This window comes from Dendrobates tinctorius, unplaced genomic scaffold (assembly GCF_039654945.1).
Source record: "Dendrobates tinctorius isolate UK_male_01 unplaced genomic scaffold, ASM3965494v1 ptg000060l, whole genome shotgun sequence".
NCBI lineage: Eukaryota > Metazoa > Chordata > Amphibia > Anura > Dendrobatidae > Dendrobates > Dendrobates tinctorius.
This window is the reverse complement of record NW_027361728.1, coordinates 41,910,911-41,927,768: the sequence shown is the minus strand read 5'-3', so window position 1 is coordinate 41,927,768 and position 16,858 is coordinate 41,910,911.

The following is a 16,858-nucleotide window of genomic DNA, read 5'->3' as shown; positions in this document are numbered from 1 at the left end:
GACATGCGTTTTTTAGAGTCTGTGACGTCGCACTGCATGGGTTCAGTAGTGACCGGACAGTTCGCAGCAATATGTCCCATATCTTGGCAGCGGAAACACCTAACGGGCCCCTTGCTTAGACCATAGTTCATTATTCTCGGCCTCGCAGTGCGGGCAGTCCCGTTTTCCTCCCCCACTGTCTTAGGGATTTTTCCATCTCCCCTACTCCCTGGAACAGTCTTACCGGTTCCAGGTGGAGATGATGAAGAACGAGGTGGGGTAGCGTCGTCTCGGAGTCCTTCCGCCACGGAGTAACCTTCAACCAGATCCACCAGTTGATCTGCCGTCGTAGGATTTCCATGGCTTACCCACTTCCTCAGGGCTGGCGGTAGAGCTCTCAGGTACTTGTCCATGACGACTCTCTGGATTATCTCTGGCGATGTCAGCACCTCGGGTTGTAGCCACTTCTTCGTCACGTGGATCAGGTCGAACATCTGTGACCGCGGTGGTTTATCCGGCTGATAAGTCCATTGATGCACTCTCTGTGCACGGACAGCGGTCGTCACTCCCAGCAGGGCCAAGATCTCGGCTTTCAGTTTGTCAAAGTCATGCGCAGCTTCAGGCTCTAAGTCATAATAAGCCTTTTGGGCCTCACCGGAAAGAAACGGGGCAATCAGGCTGGCCCATCTTGCCTTCGGCCATTTTTCTCGTAACGCTGTCCGTTCAAACGTAGTCAGGTATGCCTCGACGTCATCTTCTGTCGTCATCTTCTGCCAGTACCGACTCACGTGAATCACTCTCGACTCGGCTTCCAGGTTAACCTCAGGTAAGCTTGCCAAGCGCTGCGCCACCTGCTGGAGAAGCGAACGATCGGTAACTGTCATGTCCACCAACTCCTTCAGCTGGGCCATCATCACCCGATTAGCTTCTTGCTGGAAGGCGGTGGACTGTACCAGCGCTTTCACCACGCCCTCCATGCTCATGCTTGCAACGTGATGCCCGCGTTCTCCACCACAATGTGATAAAACACTCCGGGATCGCCTTTGCTGGGGTCAAAGGTCACGTGCGTTCAGAATGCAACTCAGGCGCAGAGCTGGGATTCGGGTATAACTGACCCTGGGTCAGGTTTATTAATAGTGAAAGCAATGCAAAAGGAAATAAAACATAAAACAAATCCTTGCCTGTCCGGCACTAACTAAACAATGGACAACCTAAGTACCAACTGGCGGGCTTCTCCCGTCCAGCCAAACCACAGTTGCAGTGGGCACTGCTTTCACTCACGTGTGTGTCTCTCCCACAGACAAGCTCTCTGTGTTCCCAGGCTGAGACACTCACACAACCACCTGGCATCCTTTTATATCCACCTCCCATTATCCATTAGTAAGCAGGTGCGATACTGACCAGACTAGGCCACATAGGAAAGGAATCTGGGCAAGATATTCCTGCCCTCATCCACTATTCCCACATGATTCTCACATAAGCCTATATAAGCTGTTTACAGATGGTGGATTTTTTGTCCATGCTTACTAAGCACATTACTAATGCTATTTATTCCTGGTACTGCTGCTGTTCTTCTTTTGTGTGTGATTTTTATGGTTTGAGGAAATCTTGTTTTGTTTTTACAATAGTGTGTTTTGTCTATTTTAACTTACTTTTTAAATAAAACAGTGATGTATTTTGTCGCTTACATTGAGTACACTCTTGATCTTTTTTGCAACTTAATTGCTGCATGATCTATATGGTTCTATGTGTCATGGAGTGTTGCCTGCTTCCCAGTTGAGAAAAATGGGCTTGGGTAGTATGCTTATTATGAATTCTGATGTAAAATACTGATCAAACACTGAAGGTGGGAACGTCGGCTAAAAATTATTTTGTAGACACAGTTGACATTATTTTCATTATGTGCTGTCAATCTTTGAAGACTTAAAGAAAATTGCATAATGCATAATTTTCCTTTATGATTCTACAAGTAAAATTGTTATGTTTATGATCAGTAGAAATTTAATGAGATAGTGAGGGGCTTGTATGGAAATATTCAATAACAACTCTTCTTTAGTCCCCTAAATATTAGTTTTATGTCAGTGAATGAGGAAACCTGTTGGCATTCAAAGGCAGGAACAATTACAGGTCTTTGACCTTGGCTTCAAGGCCTGGGTGTGATTTACAAAATCCATTATAGTTATAATCCGGATTGTATGTGTCAATGTATCAGTTTGTAGTCCACACTATTAAGATCAGGAAACATTGTCTAGACTAAGTTCAAGTGTATCAGCTTTTGACGTGATTACCTAATAAGGAAAACACAGGATTATCAGCATCTAAGAGTATGTGCACATGACAATTTCCATGCTAAAATCTGCATAAAATCTGTCTTTTATTCATTTTAGTGGGGTATACACATCACATTTCAAATAGCCCAGATCTTTTTCAATGCAAATTTGATAGCATTGGTGTTGGGAAAAGTAAGTGGTAGGTTTCTTATTGAAGTAGATGGCTAGCTATGTGCAAGTTACGCAAGTTAACCCCATTGAATGCTAATCTATGTGCAAGTCTGCATCTTCTCAAAGCCTCAGATTTTTCATGTGGATTCTCTTGCAAATGTGTTTTAGGATTTTTGCAAATGAAAAATTTGTCATGTAAATTTTTGAGTAACCTAATAGATGTAGACAAGAAAGCTCCCATTTAATGACATAAAAAAGAATCTTGAAAGTGAAGTTCGAATAAGGCCGGGGTCACACTGGTGAGGAATACGGCTGAGTGAGAGGCACTAAAAGCACGCATTAGACACGGACCAATGATTCTCTATGGGGTCCCTCGCACCAGCCATATATTTCTCATCCGTTTTCTACGGTCCGTGCCAATCGCAGCATGCACCAGGTGTCTTTTAGCAAAGCCAGCAATTCAGTGCGCTATACAGTAAACTCACAGTGACAGTTTTACTAAAGAAACGAAAGAATAGATATATACTGTACACATAGAATATATATATATAAATATATTCATTCTATGTGTCTATATCTATTCTTTGGTTTCTGTTAGAAACCCTGTCATAGGGCTCCATTATATGTCCATTTTGCAAGCCTGCGAGAAAATCTCGCCATATGGATGCCATATGGATTACATACGGATGCTTACATGCGTAAAATACGCGACCCCACCTTGATTACGGATGACATACGGAGCACTATTTAGGGGCCATTCATCCGTATTATACATATAAAATACTGACCGTATTTTGCGTCGGTTAGTGTGACCCCGGCCTAAAACAGAAAATCTGATGTTGAGTCAAGAATTTCTCTGCACTCCAGTTATATTAAAAGTTCTGTTGGCCTCCTGTCTTTTCTGAGCTTTCAGTATGAGGTCGCTGTCTCCTCAGTCTCTGCTGTGCTGGTTTGAATATTTTATGTCAGCTTGTTTGTAACTGTGGTGCGAGAAACAATGGCTATCTCATTTAAATCATGAAAAAAGTACAGGGTGCAGTGATTTGTGGTCTGAGGATGCGTCTGGTGCAGATAATTATGAAAGACTGTGTAAAATATGGAGGAAGTGTTTTGTTGGGAACAAGTGTGTATAAATGGATAGAGAAGTTCAAGGAAGGTCGCATAAGTGGCAGCTACGAAGGAGCCAGACGTTCATCCACAGCCATGAGTCCACCACTGATGACAACATGGAACATACACATGGACTGATTATGCTGGATAGACAAGTGAAAGTGAATTAAGTCAAGTTCCCATGATGAGTTTTTGATGCTGCACATTTTTTAAAAAATGCAAGTAACCTATTTTATTTAATGGGTGCAGAAATGCTGCAGAAAATCTGTACCATGAAAAACTCTCCAAAAAGTTAATCGTGTTAACATATCTTTATGTGGCAAATCATTTAATGAAGAGGTTATGAAAAGGTGGAGACAGCTGTGGTTTGCAGATCAGCGTAAAAGATTTTTTAAAGCGGGCATATAAAATCTTGTGGAGAGATGGACAATGTGTATTGAAAAGTAGGGGGATTTTGTCGAAAAATTATGCATTCATCTTTTCTGAACTTTGTTTAAAATAAATTATATAGACAGAGTGCAGAGAATTTTTAACTCACCCTTGTATATCTGTAAGTTTCAGAAATTGTTATTCATAGTGATTTAGCTAAATTTGCATCATACTGGTAAATTAAGAGAACTTTATGTAACTTGTTTGCATATTAATTGTCATATTGAAGCAAAATAACAACTAGCTTTACATACCATATTACCCTTGCGATGGTTGAATGCATACCTGTAAAAAAAAGTTACAAACAAGCTTCCTATAACTCACATTTCAGGGTTTTTTCTTTCAAAAGATGTTTTTAATGTTTTATACAAGAGGTAGTATAAGCAGCTGCTAGAGAGGCCTTCAAAGGATATCAATAAAGTCTGACTCAATAACACAAAAATGGAAGAGTCACCATGAGTAAAAATCTATGAACTAAAATAACAAGTTTTTGTGAATGAAAAAAAGTACAGTGACTGAGAAATGATGTCACGTTTCAAGAATTATAATCCCTTGTGTTAAGAAACTGTGCTCATTTAAAAAGCCACACCCATTTAAAGCCACACTCATTTTTGTCAGCCAACCCCATTTTAGTGCACATTTTCCTCATACAAAAAAAATATAAGTAAAGGTAACTAAAAGTAAAGGCGCTTTAACCTTCTTACCCTGCCTTACTCTACCTCATTGCCTCCTGTCCAGCACACATTGTTCCAGTCCCTGTCAGTCACTTCTCAGTATCGTGATATTTTTAAATGGGCTTCAATAAGTTTTGAAAATTAAATCTAAAGGAACCATGTTCAAATTGGAACCAATCTCTCCCCCCAGCAGCAGATATGTGCAAAATAACATCCCACAATGACCAGACTACATATTACCTCCACATAGTGACCAATTAATATCACATACAGTGGAAAAATACCACTACACCATGACCACACCACTTAGTGACTGACTAATACCCCATACCAGGGACAAATACCACCACACCATGACCAGACCACATATTACCACCACACAGTGACTAAATACTGATCATCAATAAATAAACACAATACTAATAATGCTAATATCACCATAAGTGTCATTTTACACAGGAACTCTGGATATAGTATACAGTGTATAGTGTAGAGGTAATACAGTGACTCACCAGTGTCATTACGCACAGGAGTTCTTCTGTATATAGTTTCCAGTGCACAAGTAATACAGTGACTCACCAGTGACATTATATACAGGAGCTCTATATGTAGTGTATAGTGTACAGGTAATACAATGATCATCAGTGACATTATATACAGGAGCTCTGTATGTAGTGTATAGTGTACAGGTAATACAATGATCATCAGTGACATTATGCGCAAGAGCTCAGTATATAGTGTCAGTATAGAAAAAATACAGTGATCACCTGTGACATTATACACAGGAGCTCTTTATATAGTTTCAATCTACAGGTAATAAAGTGATCATCAGTGACCAAGGAGATTTTTATATAGTGTAAATGTTCAGATAATACAGTGATCACGAGTGACAATATAAACAGGAGCGTTGTATATAGTGTCAGTGTACAGATAATACAGTGATCACCTGTGACATTATACACAGGACATATATGTATAGTGTCATTGGACAGATAATACAATGATCACCAGTGACATTATACACACATGACCTCTGTATATTTTGTCAGTGTACAGGTAAAGCAAGGATTGCCAGGGACATTATACACTGGAGCTCTGTATATAGTATACATTGTCTAGGTAATACACAGGAGCTCTGTAATATTGTATAGTGTACAGGTAATACAGGGATCACCGAGGACATTAAACACAGGAACTCTGTATATCGTGTCAGTGTACAGTTAAAGGTGTTGTCCACTACTTGGATAACCCCTTCTTAAAGTAAATGTTTGGCCCTGATTAAAATAAAGCCTATATTCACCTCCAGTGCTTGCTCCATTCCAGTGGTGTCAGCACTCGTGGCCCCAGGGATGTGATAGAGTGGAACGATACATGATGCCGGTGCCCAATCAGCGCTGGTGTCACTGTCACATTAATACAGACATCACCAGTGACATTATACACAGGAGTTCTGCATATAGCTTTAGTGTACAGGTAATACAGTGATCACCAGTGACTATACACAGGAACTCTGTATATAGTGTCAGTTTACAGGTAATACAGGGATCACCGGTGACATTATACATTGGATCTCTGTATATAATGTCAGTGTATAGGTAATTCAGGAACCACCAGTGACATTATACACAGGAGGTCTGTATAAAGTGTCAATGTACAGGTAATACAGTGATCCCTGGTGACATTATGCACAGGAGCTCTGTATAGAGTGATAGTGTACAGGTAATACCAGGATCACCAGTGACATTATACACAGGAGATCTGTATATAGTGTCAGTGTACAGGTTATACAGGGATCACCGGTGACATTATACACAAGAGCTCAGTATTAATTTTATAGTGTAGTGTCAGTGTATAGGTAACACACTGACTTACATGGGATGACTGTAGTTGAATGCGATTCATTTTCACTTTTCTTCTACATCCAGTGCAGACCACCATCACTTTTTCCAGCCAGGGCTCTCTGCATAAAATAACACAGTCATCCATAACTGATTGCATATAGATCACATACCCCACTTTTCCCCCCAATTTCTGAACTTCACAACATGAAGAATAAAAGCAATATAGTGCTGCCCTGAATAATAACAGGACACCCCCATTGAAAATATCTCCATCCTCCTGGTCCCATACCCATCATGTCTTCATCCTCCTGGCTAGTAATCCATCAAGTCTACATCCTCCTGGCTCCATATCCATTATGTCTTAATCCTCCTGGCCCCACATACATCATATCTCCATCCTCCCGACACTACATCATATCTCCATGTCACCCATAATGTGTCTTTTCACTAAAAAAAAATGTTTCTTCTTACCTGGCCGCAGTCCAGCAGTGTCCTCTTCCTTTTTAATATGTGGCATGGATGGGCTGGCGCAAGGCAGTTATGTCATACGCTGGTAACGTGAGTGCCAACATTAGCTGCCAGCTTCTGATTGGCTGGGGGCTGTTCACTACTGTGGTACAGGAAACTAGTGACATTCAATATAGCAATATATTTCAATTAGAGTTGAGCGAAACGGGTCGAAAAATTTCAAAAGTCGCCGACTTTTGGCAAAGTCGGGTTTCATGAAACGAAACCCGACCCTAGGATGAGGTCGGCCACGAGGTCGGCGACTTACGCTCCAAAGTCACGTTTCAAAAGTTTGTTTTGCGCTCTTTTTCAGCCAATCAGGGCAACGTGATGACATAGGCAGGGGTCACCACCATCTTTCAGAAGGGCATGCAAGTGATTGGCTTGCTTTGGTGGGCGTCACAGGGGGTATAAAAGGGCGTGCACGCCGACCGCCATCTTACTTCTGCCGATCTCAGTATAGGGAGAGGTTGCTGCTGATTCTGTAGGGAGAGCGTTAGGCAGGGAAGAAGACAAAAAAACTGCTTCTGCTGCTAGCGATTTGGCCTGCACAACACACCAGTCACTGTGTGTGCAGTGCAAGGGGAGGCTATATAGTCGTGTATCAGTGGTGTTGGTTGTTGGGCTGCCTTCTAAGGCTTCCTGACATTCCTGCATTGCTGTTTACCCACTGCTCCGCAAACTGCTTTTTTAAAAGCAATCCCAATTTTTTTTTTTGTTCTGCTGAGAAGAAGAAGAAACTGCTTCTGCTGCTAGCGATTTTGCCTGTACAACACATCAGTCACTGTGTGTGCAGTGCAAGGGGAGGCTATATTGTGGTGTATCAGTGGTGTTGGTTGTTGGGCTGCCTTTTAAGGCTTCCTGACAGGCTGGCATTGCTGTTTACCCACTGCTCTGCAAACTGCTTTTTTAAAAGCAATCCAATCTCCCTTATCCTCTAGTCACTTTTGTCACAGCTGTGCCATCGAGCCTGTGACATAGCGCTCAGATATCAGTGGGCCTCACACAATCCAAAAGTGTCCAGTGTCCACAAGTGTGTGCAGAAATTCAAAATCTCCCTTATCCTCTAGTCACTTTGGTCACAGCTGTGCCATCGAGCCTGTCACATAGCGCTCAGATATTCATTGGGCCTCACACAATCCAAAAGTGTCCAGTGTCCACAAGTGTGTGCAGAAATTCAAAATCTCCCTTATCCTCTAGTCACTTTGGTCACAGCTGTGCCATCGAGCCTGTCACATAGCGCTCAGATATTCATTGGGTCTCACACAATCCAAAAGTGTCCAGTGTCCACAAGTGTGTGCAGAAATTCAAAATCTCCCCTGCCCTATAGACACCTTGTACCTTGTTTTACATTACTATATAGTTTGTTGGATTTTGTCTACATTTCTACCAAAAATGAGGAAGGGTGGTGGAAGAGGCCGTGGAATTGGGCGGGGGTTGGCAGCTGGTAATGATGGTGTTGGTGGTGGATCTGATGGTAGTGGCAAGAGCAAAATAGGACCGAATGCAGGAGGTGTTGAGCCTGCGTCATCGTCTGGCTACATAAGGCCTCGAACGCTTAGTTTTCTAGGAGTTGGCAAACCACTTTTAAAGGCAGAGCATCAGGAAAAAGTTTTGTCTTACATTGCTGACTCAGCCTCCAGCTCTATCGCCTCCTCTTCTTCAGTTGTAAAAAGTAAAAGCACTGAGTCGTCATTGGAGGCTCATGTTCATGAACCACACCTTTCCTTGTGTCCTTCACCCCAACCAAGATTGAAGGATGACGCAGGCCATACTACTGATTACTCCATGGAGCTGTTTTCACATACCATGCCTGGATTATCAAGTCAAATGGTGAATTACCCAGGCCAAGATGAATCTGACATGGAGTGCACTGATGCACAGCCGCTGATGGATGATTCTGCTGGTACATTCACTCTGACCCTGATGAGACTCAGGTGCCCCTTCCCGCACACTATACCACCATACACGGTGACACAGAGGAAGGTGCACATGACATAGAAGAGGAGGTGATGGATGACCCAGTTGTTGACCCAGATTGGCATCCATTGGGGGAAGAGGGTGCTGCTTCCAATAGCTCAGATGAGGAGCATCCACAGCAGACATCGACATCGCAACAGCTGTTATCTGGCAGGCCCGGAGCACTCCAAAGACAGGTTCCAAACATCAAAAGAGTTGCTGGACAGCTTGTCCAGAGGGTCAAAAGATCACAGCGTGCTAGGCCGCAAAATGTCTGCCAAAGTAGGAAGAGTGCAGTGTGGCACTTTTTTGACCAAAATCCTCATGATCAGGCCAAGGTTATCTGTAAGAAGTGCGCAAAGACCTTTAGCCGAGGGAAAAATCTGAAAAATTTGAATACCAGTTGCATGCACTTGCAAGCGTGGACACAACACCAAACCTCAAGTGCCACATGTGCAACTGATCACAACGAAGGTAGTCAGCAACGCTACATTGTTTCCCCCACTGTAAGCCCACCGGTTAGCACAGCAGCAAATGTTGAGGTGTCGTTGCAAGGCCACAGCAGTCAGGGAATCCCACTGTTATATCAACGAAAGACTGATTCTAGGCCATCAGAAAGAACACCAACTCCATCACCATCATCAACCCTCTCTCAGTCCGCCCTGTCCACCGCTACTTCCACCATATGCAGCTCTCAAGTCCAGCTCACCCTCCAAGACATTATGAGTAGGTCAAGAAAGTACTCAGTCTCTCATCCGCGTACACTGGGTTTGAACGCCCACATTGCCAAACTAATCTCGTTTGAGATGATGCTCTTTCGGTTGGTGGAAAGCACAGCTTTCCGCGAACTCATGGACTATGCAGTACCACGCTATGACCTACCCAGTCGCCACTTCTTCTCATGCAAAGCCATCCCAGCCCTCCACCATCATGTGAAAGACCGCATTGTCCATGCACTCAAGCAGTCAGTGAGCGGAAAGGTGCACCTCACAACTGATGCATGGTCCAGTCGGCATGGCCAGGGCCGTTACGTGTCCATCACTGCGCACTGGGTTAATGTGGTGGATGCAGGGTCCACAGGGGACAGCGGTGGTGGGACAGTGCTGCCTAGCCCACGGTATAGGAAACAGTTGGCTGTAGGCGTTCGGCCCTCCTCCTCCTCCAGAAGCGAAAGCTCGTCCACAGAGCGCAGTCGTACGAGCACTCCATCTGCAGCTGCCACTGTTGCACACGGTGTGTCCCCCTATCGAGCAGCTAGTGGAAAGCGTCAGCAGGCTGTGTTGCAGATGATGTGTTTGGGCAACAGACACACCGCCGAGGTGCTGGCCGAGTACTTGAAGCGACAAACTGAGTCATGGCTGGGCAGTGTACATCTTGAGGCAGGCAAGGTAGTTAGTGATAAGGGCCGTAATTTTGTGGCAGCCATAGCCCTTTCAAAACTCAGCCATATACCTTGCCTGGCTCACACCTTGAACCTGGTGGTGCAGTGCTTCCTCAAAAATTATCCGGAGTTAACAGCCCTGCTCCAGAAGGTGCGAAGACTGTGCGCGCACATCCGCCGGTCGCCTGTACACTCCGTTCGTATGCAGAAGCTGCAGCGATTGCTCCACCTTCCCAACCACCGCCTCATTATCGACATTGCAACAAGGTGGAACTCCACCCTGCACATGGTGGAGCGGCTGTGCGAGCAGAGGCAGGCCATAATGCATTTGTGGGAGGATACACGGCCAGGCACTTTGAGAGCAGACATGGAGTTGACAGGTGTGCAGTGGTCGAAGCTGAAAGACCTCTGTAAAGTCCTTCAGTGTTTTGAGGAATGCACATGGCTGGTAAGCGCAGACGACGCCATCCTAAGCATGAGCATCCCACTTATGCGTCTGCTCATGCAAACTTTGACGCACCTTAAGGAGCAGGCGTCTGCAGCCAATGTTGATGAGGAGGAAGAGGAGGAGGGAATCCTTGATGACATTCAGCCATTGTCTGCTCAGGGACCTCTCCTGGACGAGGTGGAGGAAGAAGAGGAGGAGGAGGAGGATGATGGGGATGATTACTTAGGGGAGGAGGATGCATCTCGTGGGGCAAGTGAAAATGTTGGCGTGGCAAGGTCTGGTACAGGGTTTGTGCGTGACTGGAGGGATGTGGATTTGCCAGAAAGTGCTCCTCCAACCAGCACTCGCAGTGCATCATTGACACCGGGAACATTGGCCCACATGTCAGGTTATGCCTTGCAGATCCTAAAAAGGGACCCACGCATTGCCAAAATGATGAACGATGACGACTACTGGTTGGCCAGCATCCTGGATCCACGCTATAAAGGCAAATTACAAAACATCATGCCACAGGAGAACCTTGACCTAATATTGGCTAATAAACAAGCAACTCTGGTAAATCGGTTGCTTGAGGCATTCCCAGCACACAGCAGCGGTGATGGTTCTCACATGAGCCGTACGGGCCGGGGGCAGCTTGGCAGAGGTGTTCGTGGTGCACACAGCAGAAGTGGCGTTGGAGACAGGGGTTTCATGACAATGTTGTGGACTGATTTTTCAAGTACCGCTCACACAACTGGTAATACTGCATCGATGGAAAGTGACAGGAGACAGCAGTTGTCAACTATGGTTACAAACTACTTTTCCTCCCATATCGATGTTCTCCCACACAGGTCATTCCCCTTTGACTATTGGGCCGCTAAACTGGACACCTGGCCTGAATTGGCACAATATGCCTTACAGGAGCTCGCTTGCCCAGCTGCAAGTGTGCGATCGGAAAGAGTCTTCAGTGCAGCTGGATCAATCCTGACAGAAAAAAGGACCCATCTGTCAACCCAAAATGTGGATGATCTAACCTTCATTAAAATGAACCATGCATGGGTTTCCAAGGATTTTGTCCCACCTTCCTCTGATGACACATAAGGTGACAGAAAAATGGCTTGCTTTGGTCCACCTCTTCCTGGGACTTGACCTATTTCACCTTTTGCATCAGCTGAATGTCCAACATCAACATATGCCACTTTCTAAAACTCCCTAACTGTGCTGCCTCCCCCCCCATCGCCGGGGTCACCACCTAGCGCACGACACCGTGCGAGTGCCGTTGCCCTGGACAGGTGGGTAGGCCGACTCTTGGGCGTGGGCACTGGTACAGGGTCCTTCATAGTGCAATCAAGTGTCTCTGACGGTGGTGGTGCACACCCGCCGTCAGACACACCACCGTACTATGAGGGGCCCAGTGCCAGTACCGACGCCCACGAGTGGGCCCCCCTTGCTTGGGCAGGGCCCCAGCATTTGCAATCTTTACCTCTCCCTGTTCCTCCGCTGTGTAGTCTGGGCCGTCAAATCCATACTGTGCCTGACACCGTCTGAGCCTGCCTCCTGATGTATAGACATATATTTTGAATGTGTACGCTATCCATACATGTTATCTGGGGATACGGTACCCTTTCTAACCTTTGTGCAATCCATACTGGGCCTAACACCGTCTGAACCTGCCTCCTGATGTATAGACATATATTTTGAATGTGTACGCTATCCATACATGTTATCCGGGGAAACTGTACCCTTTCTAACCTTTGTGCAATCCATACTGGGCCTAACACCGTCTGAGCCTGCCTCCTGATGTATAGACATATATTTTGAATGTGTACGCTATCCATACATGTTATCTGGGGATACGGTACCCTTTCTAACCTTTGTGCAATCACGTGCAATCCATACTGGGCCTAACACCGTCTGAGCCTGCCTCCTGATGTATAGACATATATTTTGAATGTGTACGCTATCCATACATGTTATCTGGGGATACGGTACCCTTTCTAACCTTTGTGCAATCCATACTGGACCTAACACCGTCTGAGCCTGCCTCCTGATGTATAGACATATATTTTGAATGTGTACGCTATCCATACATGTTATCCAGGGATACGGTACCCTTTCTAACCTTTGTGCAATCATGTGCAATCCATACTGGGCCTAACACCGTCTGAGCCTGCCTCCTGATGTATAGACATATATTTTGAATGTGTACGCTATCCATACATGTTATCCGGGGATACGGTACCCTTTCTAACCTTTGTGCAATCACGTGCAATCCATACTGGGCCTAACACCGTCTGAGCCTGCCTCCTGATGTGTAGACATATATTTTGAATGTGTACGCTATCCATACATGTTATCTGGGGATACGGTACCCTTTCTAACCTTTGTGCAATCACGTGCAATCCATACTGGGCCTAACACCGTCTGAGCCTGCCTCCTGATGTATAGACATATATTTTGAATGTGTACGCTATCCATACATGTTATCCGGGGAAACGGTACCCTTTCTAACCTTTGTGCAATCACGTGCAATCCATACTGGGCCTAACACCATCTGAGCCTGCCTCCTGATGTATAGACATATATTTTGAATGTGTACGCTATCCATACATGTTATCTGGGGATACGGTACCCTTTCTAACCTTTGTGCAATCCATACTGGGCCTAACACCGTCTGAGCCTGCCTCCTGATGTATAGACATATATTTTGAATGTGTACGCTATCCATACATGTTATCTGGGGATACGGTACCCTTTCTAACCTTTGTGCAATCACGTGCAATCCATACTGGGCCTAACACCGTCTGAGCCTGCCTCCTGATGTATAGACATATATTTTGAATGTGTACGCTATCCATACATGTTATCCGGGGAAACGGTACCCTTTCTAACCTTTGTGCAATCACGTGCAATCCATACTGGGCCTAACACCGTCTGAGCCTGCCTCCTGATGTATAGACATATATTTTGAATGTGTACGCTATCCATACATGTTATCTGGGGATACGGTACCCTTTCTAACCTTTGTGCAATCACGTGCAATCCATACTGGGCCTAACACCGTCTGAGCCTGCCTCCTGATGTATAGACATATATTTTGAATGTGTACGCTATCCATACATGTTATCTGGGGATACGGTACCCTTTCTAACCTTTGTGCAATCACGTGCAATCCATACTGGGCCTAACACCGTCTGAGCCTGCCTCCTGATGTATAGACATATATTTTGAATGTGTAAGCTATCCATACATGTTATCTGGGGATACGGTACCCTTTCTCACCTTTGTGCAATCACGTGTAATCCATACTGGGCGTGAGAACGGCTGGCGAGCTGTTAAGCAAGCTACAGCACCTGTGGTTTGCACACGTAAGTTTTTCATTTTTTCAGGAATGACGGTTAGGCCTAATTCCGGAACTGCGGTTGACCTGCACTTACTGGGAAATCATTGTTCGCGGGTAATAATTGTAATCAGTGATCCCCATCACTAACGTTGTTCAGCGGGTTATCTGCACCTGTAAGCGACAAACGCTGGCCTTTTCAGTGTAGCGCACATGCAGCCACGGACATGTAAGGGCATGACACACCAGTTATTGGCCAATCTCATGTGCCAGAGCCTCACGTGTCCCTCTAGTAAGCCGGACTCGGACCGCGGGGCATGACGGAGTCTCGTTCGTTAACGGAATTAAGCTTGCAATGTGTGCATCTGTTCTGTAGCTGGCATGGTTGAGGTTTCCCAGGTGGAGTCGAATTTAACCGTAGGCTCCACTCCTGGTGGTGCCCTTCTGGACATTCCTTTAAGGTTCAGCTTTGCAACCATACTGCCCACGTAAAACAAACACTTTGCCTTCATGAACGCTGTTTGGAGGGTCATGACTCATGGGAATAACGCCGCCCAATCAGTTAACCTGCTAGAGAGATCGTTCGTTGCTCCCAAGCATGACATCACACTCCCTAGGAAGAAGGTAATGCCACTGTGGCGACCGTACTCCTGGGGGCGACACAAGTGCACTGATGCCCAGCCACTGCTCGATGAATCTGCTGGTACATTGACCCAGACCACTACATTCCCCTCGCACGCTACACGACCTGAATCTGACCCTGATGAAACTCAGGTTACCCTTCCCATATACAGTTCCATCTTACACGGTGACAAAGAGGAAGCTGCAGATGAAAGTGCAGGTTTGGCCCACCCGCCATCAGACACACCACCATACTATCAGGGGCCCTGTGCCAGTGCCGTTGCCAACGAGTGGGCCCCCCCTGCTTGCTCAGGATCACAGCACTTGCAAAGTTGAAATACTGTGCAGTGAGATGGAAGATGGGGACGACGAGGAATCCAGACAAGTACAGGGATTCCCTAGCGAGGATACTTATTTGATTGTTTTCAATGTTGGGACAGCAATTTTTGGGGAGCACTATACTCTGGAGAATGATAGATGGGGCCCACCATACACTGAAACATTCCAAAGGTGGACATCAGACACTGGAGCAGCATTTACAGGGCCCATTATACACTAGAGCATTAGAAATGGGGCCCATTATGTTTGGAGCATTATTTGGGCCCATAAGACAGTGGAGCTTCATCCATGGGGACCAACATATACTGTAGCATTATGTGGAGCTCATCATATACTGTTTCAAACATTATATGTGACCAATGATTCTGTATGGAGAAATAGATGGGCCTCGTCATGAGATGTAAAAAGTGAGGTATTTTTCATTGTACTATACCGCTATTTCTCTGCCGTATCGGAGCATGATGAGTTGTGGTATGTGTTAAAGGGGCGCTCTTTCGCCCAGGGCACATGAAAACCTGCAGCCAGCCCTCCCCCCCCACAACTTTAGCCAAATAACCCCCATTTTTCAGTGTGTAATTTGTATTATGAAGTTAATTAAGGTTGACAAGCTTAAGTAAGAAGAATTGATGCTTTTGGCATTCAAATGGGCACTGTAGGTGTGTTTCCTGTCCTCCTCTCACTGCCGACTTTTATTCCCCATTGACTTACATTGGGTTTCGTGTTTCGGGACGACCCCGACTTTTCCCTATAATCGGACGATCTTGCTCGACCCGACTTTTGGAAAAGTCGGGTTTCACGAAACGAAACGCGACCCTAAAAAACCAAAAGTCGCTCAACTCTAATTTCAATACTTCAACTGAATATGCATCTTTGGACACACATTCAGTTGAAAACTGAGTGCCAGGGAGCCAGATTTGGGTGCCGCTTCTTGCAAATTCGGGGAACTACCAGCAATTTTAACAAATGGTTCCACCAAATCGAGGAGTACCCCCTGAATCCTATCTCTAAGTTTTGTAACATCTCTTCTTAGAAAACTGCCTTGTGCTTGTCTTCTATTACTCCTCCTAGAAAAAGTTTCTGCTTGCAATCATGACTAAGTGACACAATGATATAGGCCCAAATAACCAAACAACCAAAGCTTTTATGCCAGAATTCTGGGGTAAAAAGCTTTGAAGAGTCACAAAAGTTTTATGTAAAAAAGTTTTAGGCTGTGCAAAAATGCAGCGACTTTTGTAGTTTTTACATAATTTTTGATTAGCTCTAAAAAATGGGGCACAACGGCATGTGTGGACCCCCTCTCATCAAGTTAATGAATCAGGAGAATCACATTCCACCCCGCCCTTTATCAAGACTAGAGTGAAAAATGAAAGTCTTGAATTAATCATGGCCTAGTTTTTTTTACTCTGGACCAGATCCTTTGTCAGGCAACTTCCTACTTGATGACAGTTCGTTTGTGGAGCCAAAACAAGTTTATGTATACTGTTGTCTTCAATAATGGAGTTGCTTAAAAGAAACCAGTGGTCAATTGGATTATTCTGCAGGCGACGTGGACTATGCACTAATATATCCTTACACAGCTCTGATCCCACACATAATCTAACCTAATCAGAGGTCTGACCAGGAAGGATAGATGCAGCATTCCACCACTAAAAGAGAGTGTAATGTACACTGTTGCCTTCCAAGAATCTCTGCTATAATCTATTTTCATTAAGCACTACTAGAACGCTTGTCGTTCTTTATACCATGATTATGTAGGGGTAGACAATAATCTACACTGCAGTTTTTGGTATGTGCCAAGTTTTCTACACAA